At 35.0% G+C, this 8,473-nt stretch overlaps 1 long non-coding RNA gene across 1 annotated transcript; it reads left to right on the top strand.

The window, feature by feature from the left end:
* The first annotated feature begins 1,100 nt into the window (after positions 1–1,100).
* Positions 1,101–3,133, top strand: LOC131182513 (uncharacterized). The gene is made up of 3 exons (XR_009150794.1): positions 1,101–1,567; positions 2,313–2,369; positions 2,942–3,133. It is a non-coding gene; the product is annotated as an uncharacterized LOC131182513 (long non-coding RNA).
* Positions 3,134–8,473: the final 5,340 nt, after the last annotated feature.

The following is an 8,473-nucleotide window of genomic DNA, read 5'->3' on the forward strand; positions in this document are numbered from 1 at the left end:
ATGATAGATTAAAGGAGTAGTAGAGTCTCGATCTAAGTGCCAATATGTCAGAAGTAGGCCACATACTAAGAAGCTTTAGAAAAAAAAAAAGTCTAGATATTCTCATTCCAGAGGAGGAGTGAGAATTGATAAAGTCGCATGGATTGAGTTATCAGGGAATATGAACACTTTTGTTACCTAGAAGGAGAGACCCAGTTTACTTTCCAATGTTGATAAATGATACACTTGGCCCTTGGAGGAGACTCTTCCTGACTAGTTACATAAGATAGATAGAGGTTGGTCTAAGTACCTTAGTAATGACACAAAAGAGATTAAAAATTTGAAGTATCATGGAGTGAGAAGATTTATAGGTATTGACCACTGAGGTCATAAGAAGAGTAAAGGTCTTGAACAAGATGCCTAGATTAGGTGCTACAGGAAAGCTACTCATAGGATGCCTTAAGATAAGGAACATAAGTCATGTTTTGGGGAAACAGAGATTATCGACACAAAGGAATAAGGACTGAAGTCACCAAGAGACACGTTAGGGCGTAATAAAAGTGAGGTAAGCGCCAAAGTTAATTAAAATTATCAGAGATCAAGTCGAGAGTAATAGGGTTATAATGAATACCTGAGGTGTCAGAAGAATGGTCAGTGAATAGCCAAGAGATAAGAGATGACAAATAGGACACTATAGTAGAATCAGAGAGCGGTAAATGTCATATAATATACAAAGAGTTTGAAGAATAAATGTTTTACCAATCTCTGCATAGCTGGAGGAGTAATGATTGCACTTGTTCCGATAATCTTCTTTTCCATATCTCTTGTTTATTCGAAAATTCGAGGACGAATTTTTTTTAAGGGGGGAAGAATGTAACATTCAGAAAAAAAAAAAAAATTCTGATGTGATTTTGGCGTGTGACAGTGGGTTTCCACTGTCACAGCCACCCATTTCATTAAAAAAAAAAAAAAATCAAATAAAAAACGGGAGGGGGAAACCCCCCCCCCCCCATTTTCTCTTCTCTCCCTCTCCTTCCCTCTTTTCTTCTTCTTTCTTTCTCCGGTGACCAGCCGGCGACCTCCCAAGTAGCTTCCCACCCGGCCGGCTACCCTCTGGCGACGGCCAGACCACTAGAAACGGCGGCAAGAGAGGGAGAAGAGAGAGAAAACGCGCGCACAGTGGGCAGCGGCTTTCCGGTGCGATTCCGGCTTCATCCGACGTCCGATCGAGGCGATTCAGGTGGCGTTGGAAAGCTTGTTCCGAGACCTTTCTTTTGATATCAATTTTGCAACAAATGGAGGTCGGATGAGTGAGATATGGAGGAGAGAAGTTTTGGGTTTTTCAAGCTTTTTCGTCAGATCTATGACGATCCGACCGTTGGATCGACGATCCGAGACCACCTATGGACTGAGGAAGAGGAGAAGAATATGGTGGTATGATCAGATCCGGCAAATGTCGCCGGCGACCGGCGGCAAGCCACCGTGTGCGGTGGTGCCGGCGGTGGCTCCGGTGGGCTATGGAGATGATTCAACTTCCAGAGGCTTCCTCATAAATTTTTGGAATTTTTGAGACACAGATAAACTTCGGGTAAAACTATTTTTATTATTTCTCTGTCTGTGGAGCATAAATACAGTATTTCTTAAACAGGAAAAACTGGAGAAAAATTCTACAAAAAATATATGATGAAAGTAAAATTATTTGGAGATATTCTATGGTGTTAGTTGAATTTTTGAGTGATTGTAGAATATTTTTGAGAAATATAGATGGATTTTAGTTAGATTTTTAGCATATGGGCATATAAGATTATTTGAAATTGAGATAATTAAATTTTATATAATTGGTTGAAGCTTGAGGATGGAGGTTTAAATATGTGAATATTGAATTGGGTTGAATTAAGAATATACTAGATGTTGAAAACTTATGGAATCTAGTAAAATTCTTCAATAAAATATTTATGGGTGATTAGAAAATTACAATTAATTTTGTAATAGCCTTATAATATTATTAAGGACCACAGGATAAAATTTTAGAATTTTTTTGAGCATGTTTGAGTGGATTTTTACAAAATGTCAATTATAGGGACTAAAACGTAATTTTTAAGATTTTGAGTATTATCTGAATTGGAGAGCCCATGAGGGGCCATGTGATATTGATGAAATGTGATTGTGGAAAATTGAGAATCTAGAAGTGTTATTTGAGCCTTTTTGCAGGTTGGGTAGGTCCCAGGTATAGGGGAAAATCTGCCGGATTTCCGGCATAAATTAAGCTGTCTATTGCCTCTTTAGAGTTTTATTCTAACTTAGTACTAATAAATTTATAATTTAATTATTAGGTGATCGAGGTCAGCTATTTTTCTGCATCCAGCAGCCACGATAGTCATCGGTGTACTGTGAGTAAAATATTAATTTTAATTGTAATTTCACTATTATTATATGTTCAAGCATGCCCATGCATCACTTATATGCATATATCTATGTAGATAAACTTTAGGCACGATTTATGTTGCATTCATAACTGTGAAAGTGCCATGTATGTTGTTGTGGTAGTTTGGAGCAGTGCGCGTGCGTTGGCGTGCGTGTGATGTGGTGTGGACTATGGATAGGACGGGTAGACACGGCTTGAGATCTTCGCTGGGACCCGGTCCTTCGGGGTAGACACAGCTTGAGTTCTTCGCTGGGACCCCGATTTGGTTATTAAGTGGAAGTCCGAGCTAAGTTCTTCGCTGGCACAGTTGGAATTAAGAGAGCTGTATAGGGGATCAGCTCCCATATATTATGATTGATATTATTGGGTGTGTGAGTGCTCCAAATTACCTTTTTGATGTTATGATGTGCAAATTGTTGTTGATGTTGCATTTCACTCTACAGGGTGTATTAGCTTTAGATAGTTATAGAGATTATGGTTAAAATTGATATTTTACTCTCTGAGTCGAATGCTCACTCCTGTTCAATATTTTTCCAGGCCACAGGAGGAGTTATTTTACAGAGCAACCTGTTTTCTTCCTCGCAGGTTTAACGTCGATTATTTAATTGTTTTACTATCTTTTCTAAATTTAAAATCTAGAACTCCGCATCTGTTAGTAATAGTGTGGACCTTGTTAGAAATTGTGTTAATTTAAATTTTTGAGATTAATAAATGAAGATTTGTATGGTATTTAAACAGTTTGTAAATGAGGCAACAGGGTTGAGCTGGGCTCCCCTGATTTTAGTTTCTGAAAATTTTTGAGCTAAGTTGGCCCGAAATGAAATTATAACAGTTTGATTTAAATTATCTTATATGCATATTGGGCTTAAATTGTGGGCCTGGTTATGGATTTGAGGAATAGTTAGGCTTACTACGGGCCTCGGGGGCTTTAAGCTGGCCCAGGTCCTAGTGCTGGTCCGGCCCATAGGTTGGGTCGTGACACTTTTCTATTTTTTTTGTTATATATTATTTTTATTCATAAATATTTATAGGATATTTATAATAAATCTAGTTTTAAACTTAAAATATTAATAATGAAATTATTATTTCATATCACTCATAATTATAATTTGGTTTAACCTCAAAATTATAACATTATTCTTGCTGTGAAAATTATTAGATAGCATTAGATTTTTCTAATAATAGGTGCTATAATATTTTGGAAATTAAAATCTATCTTACACAATTAACCTTAAAAAATATATTGAAATGCATAATTTGAAGAAATGCCATTCATCTCTAAAAGTAGAAAACTCCAACATCAAAAATGAAAAAACAATCTTATTTGAACAAAATGCAACTCTAACTAAGAGGAATAAAACAAAAGAAAAATAAAAAATTTTCATTAAAAGGTAAATAATAAAATAATTGAATGAAAATATCTTTTTTTTGATGTGCAAACTAATATGCATTAATATGCCCTAGGGGCATCAACATTATAAATCATTTCTAGGAGAGAGACAATCCTATTACAACATAGTTGAGCATTCAAGCACAGTTTGGCTATACTATCTACCACTTTGGTTTTTTGTTTTTTTATGTATCTTAGAGAACAAAATTTGATGAAAAATGGTTGACAAGCTTAAAACATATTAATTAAAGCTTGAATTTCCCAACATCTATGTAACACTCCTTATTCGGTCCACAGTAAGGAATGTCACATTTTGTGCCAGAGCATCTTATCTTATCTTGTCTTATTCATCATTAACTTTAATGTCTTATTTTTTTTTAATTCAATCATTTCAATTCATATCTCATCATGCCTTCATCCACTCATATAAATTTCCCATAATCATTCATGTAGAAATCATCTCATTTCATTTATAGAGATCAAGTACATAAGTTACATAACTTATACAATCTCAAAATTAATAACAAACTTTCCTATTTACAATGCTCAAAATGAATACATATATCTAATATCCATGGGCCCTCCCAAAATGAATAGCTGAGGTGACCACTCTCTTACTGCAGATCTAATCACTACTGGGCTTCGTCTCCAGTACCTATGTGTGAAAAATAACGCGCTAAATATATTGCTTAGTGGTGCAATAATACTATAAAAATAAACTAAATAAATAGAAATACATGTTTCATATGTATGATACCATAACAGGAATGCATTTCATGATTTATGAGTATTTTACAGTTTATTGGTCTTTTCCATTTATTTGTTTGATATTCAATCAAATTAATTCATTTTATTGCCCAAGCAACCTATAACAGACTGTTAAAACTGGATACACGGGAGTATACTAGTTAGACACCCCCTGTGCCTATCATGTATACATCTATCAGGCATAAAGTCAGCGGGCAGGCATAAACCCAGTAAAATCATGTAGGGCATAAGCCAATGGGCAGGTATAAAAGCCAGAAGAATAACCATGTTAGGCATAAATTGCCTTTCAATGATCATCCATGAAATAGGCTAAAAAGCCATGGGCAGTACTGCATCTGTAGCCTCTAATTGACATGTCAATCGATCCAACTCATACATATAAGTCTAGGCATACAAGGGCAAATTTAATGTCCTTATGTGTTTATAAATTTCAATATCTTATCACTTGTGTTATTCATGCTTCATAGCATTAGTACACTATTCATGGTGGGAACATAAATTCCAATGACATGTTCATGTAGTTCATGTGATCATTAAACCATTTACATTAAGTTATTTTCACATTTCAAGTCATTTGGGAAAGATTCAAGAATTTTCAGAATTAGGATTATAAATTTTCCTAGCAATTTGGTCAAGATGCAAAATCCGTTTGGTCACACTTCCTTCATGGAAGTTGTTCCTTTATATCTTAACTTTATTTCTCTTTTTGAATCATTCAATTTGGAGTTTTGTAGCTCTAGATATGGTCAAATTTCTAACTACTATTCACGCACTCAATTCTACAGGTCTCTTGCTACTAGAATTTCTACCAAGTCTTGCATCCCAAGTCCGAGCATCTTAGGCTCAATTTTTTATTCAAGTTCCTGAAACAAAGTTTTAGATCCTTGTCTTAGGTTTCCAAATCAATTTGATTCACCTCAATTGGAGTTTTCTAGCAGAAGTTATGACCTGTTAAGTATCCGGAGGTCATAAGGCATTCTGCTAGATTCTAGAATTTTCAGCATTTTTATCCTATTTTGTCCTTACAATTTCACTAAGTTGCTCTAAGATCTGGGTGCTAGTCAAAAGAGGAAAATTTTAGTTCTGCCTTATGAGAATTTTGGCTTTGCAATTACTACATTTGGAGTTTTATAGCTTAAGTTATGTCATTTTCTCCAAAACTGGTCAGGAACTCAATTGTGCAAAATTTCTAGATTTAGTTCTGGTGCAAGACAGGTTTGCTAACCCAACTTTTCCAGCAATTTGGTTAAGTTAAGTTCATAATTTAGCCTTAAATCCCTCATATAAAATGTTCTCATATGTCTTAGGTTTCCATGGGTTTAAAAATCAGGTCAATTGGAGTTTTCTAGAGTGAGTTATGACAATTTAAAGATTACTGTTCACGTGGCTAATTCTGCTACTGTCCAAAATTGTCATTCTGGATTCAAGGTTGAATTAGGGTAACCTATGGTCATTTCCTGGGCAGGCTTCCTTCATGAAAATTGTGGTATTATGTCTTAGGTTTCATCTCCAATTAGCCTCACACCAATTGGAGTTATGTAACTCTATTCGTACTCCTCCAAAACTGCTGGACTCAGGGTTCCAGAATTCAGCATATTGACCAACCTCCAAATTCATTAATTTCACTCAATAACCAACTTCATTTCATACTCAACATACATAATTTGGTAAATATTTGGCCTTAAAAACATTAATTACACTTCATGATATCAAAACCCTAATTCTCCCAAATTTTCCAAAACCCTAATTTCACAATTCATAAATTCATGCCAACCCAACATAAAATTCAAGCATATACTTCATTTCTCACTAAGATTCATGCTTAATTTCATGAAAATATCAAAATCCCTAAATTTCCTTGGTTGACTGATATTCCACCCCTCTCTTCATGCATGATTTCTTTCATTTTATTTGCAAATTTAACTTATTTCAACTTGGTATCAAGATTTAAAGAAAGGAGAAGTCAAGTTTAAGCACTAACCTCAATTGGTTAATTTTCTTCAAGCTTCCAATCTTCAATTTCTTCTCTTCTTTTCACTACTAATCACTAAATCAAGGTCCAAATTCAAGTTTATGTGTTTGTGGTTATGGGAGATATGGAGAGGAAGTTAAGAAATTTGGGAAAGAAGATGCAAAAATGGTGGAGCGGTGGAAGGAGAGAGGTTCGGCCAAAGGGAGAGAAGGGAAGAGAAGATGGCTTTTGTTTTTATGATTTTTGTCTTATGGTTTTATATTTATCTACCTTTTAAATTAGGTCATCATTTGGTCATGCTTATGTCATAATTCTAATTAAGTTTTCATTTCTTTCTTTTCTTCTTTTAATCACACATTCTATTTAAATTTTCACCGAAATTTCTTCATAATTTATTACATTAATTTCACTTAATTTAATTGAAATTTTTTATCAAAAGTTAACTCTATGGGTGAATTGACCAAAATACTTTTCATCAGGTAATAGTCCATCTTTTTCATTAATACCGATATTTCCATAACCCAATGGTTACTTGATTTTTATTCTGCTTATTTGCAATTATTTTCCATCTTATTTTTAGTCCTCAAAATGGATTTGAATAGTACTATTCACTGACTGAAAATGGTACTATTCAGAGCTAAAGAAATTCATGGTGTTACAATCTAAATTTGGTAGGGTGTTAAATTGCTGCAATTAGCATTTTAGAATAAGACTCGATAATGAGGGATGCTACACCCGTATCTCGGGCCAACTTCACAGCCTCTGAAATTGCCAAAGCTTTTGCTACTAAAGGAAAAGAGCTATAAACCTTTTTAGCTATGCCATCTATGTTACGCCCCTGATAGTTCCTCATAACAACTGCTACAACTACAATCACCAAACCTTCTTTCCAAGAGCCATCACAATCAAACTTAGGGCTCCTTTTTGAGGAGGAAACCATACTTGATGATCATGACTAGAAGGGGATGAGAAGTATATGCCAATGTTGATTCCAAGTCTTAATTTTTCATTTATCAAGTTTATGATTTATTTGACACTACCCCTAGAATCTGACTTCTTATGCTTGAAACAAGTGTTATTTCTTCCTTCAAAATGCACCAGTATGTGATTAAGAAAAAGACTAAAGCTTGTTGATTGGTAGATGAACCCAAAAAAGCTTCTAAAAAATTACCTCCCACCACTTTGCAAAGGTTAAAATTCCACAATATTAGGTTTGTAAGCCAGCGGACTAATGAACTAGGCCTTTGCATGATCACGCTAGAATAATAATTGCTCTAAAGTCTCATCTTCCTAGCAACATATGGGACATGTTGGATTAGTTCAGATCCCTCATTTAACCAAGTTTTCTTTGTTAGGCAAGGCATTTATGAGAACCTTCCAGAGAAACACTTTAAGTTTTGGAGGAATTAGAATTTTCCAAGATATCTTCCAAATAAGAGTGCGGATGTTCCTTGATGTGAAGGTCGGTCTCTATTAGCTTGCAATGCTCTGTTCACAAGGATCCTATATTTAGATCGAACTGTATACACCCCTGATCTTTCATAGTACCATACAATGTCATCTTGATTACCTCTCAAAGCAACAGGAATAGAAAGAATGGATTGTGCTACATCTTGAAGAAATAAATTTTTTATAAAGGTTGCCACCATTCCATCCGTTTATGATCAATCAAGTCACCATGTTAACATATTCAAAGGACATTAGGTTGGGGAGAGGGGGCGGGGGCGGCGAGGCGGCGCTCATTGAACTTCAAAGAAAGGTAGATTTAGAACCCACAACTCCTCCCACAATAGAGTTGTAGTTCCATCACCAATATTATTCAAATCCCTTCTCTCAAAACTTCTCATCTAGCTAATAAGCTCTTCCACCTCCATAAACTCCTTTTACTTATAATGGCTTACTAAAAGAGGAATTAGAAAAATAATTCCCTTTACAATTC

The sequence above is a fragment of the Hevea brasiliensis genome, chromosome 8 (genome assembly GCF_030052815.1).
Source record: "Hevea brasiliensis isolate MT/VB/25A 57/8 chromosome 8, ASM3005281v1, whole genome shotgun sequence".
In the NCBI taxonomy this organism is placed as follows: domain Eukaryota; kingdom Viridiplantae; phylum Streptophyta; class Magnoliopsida; order Malpighiales; family Euphorbiaceae; genus Hevea; species Hevea brasiliensis.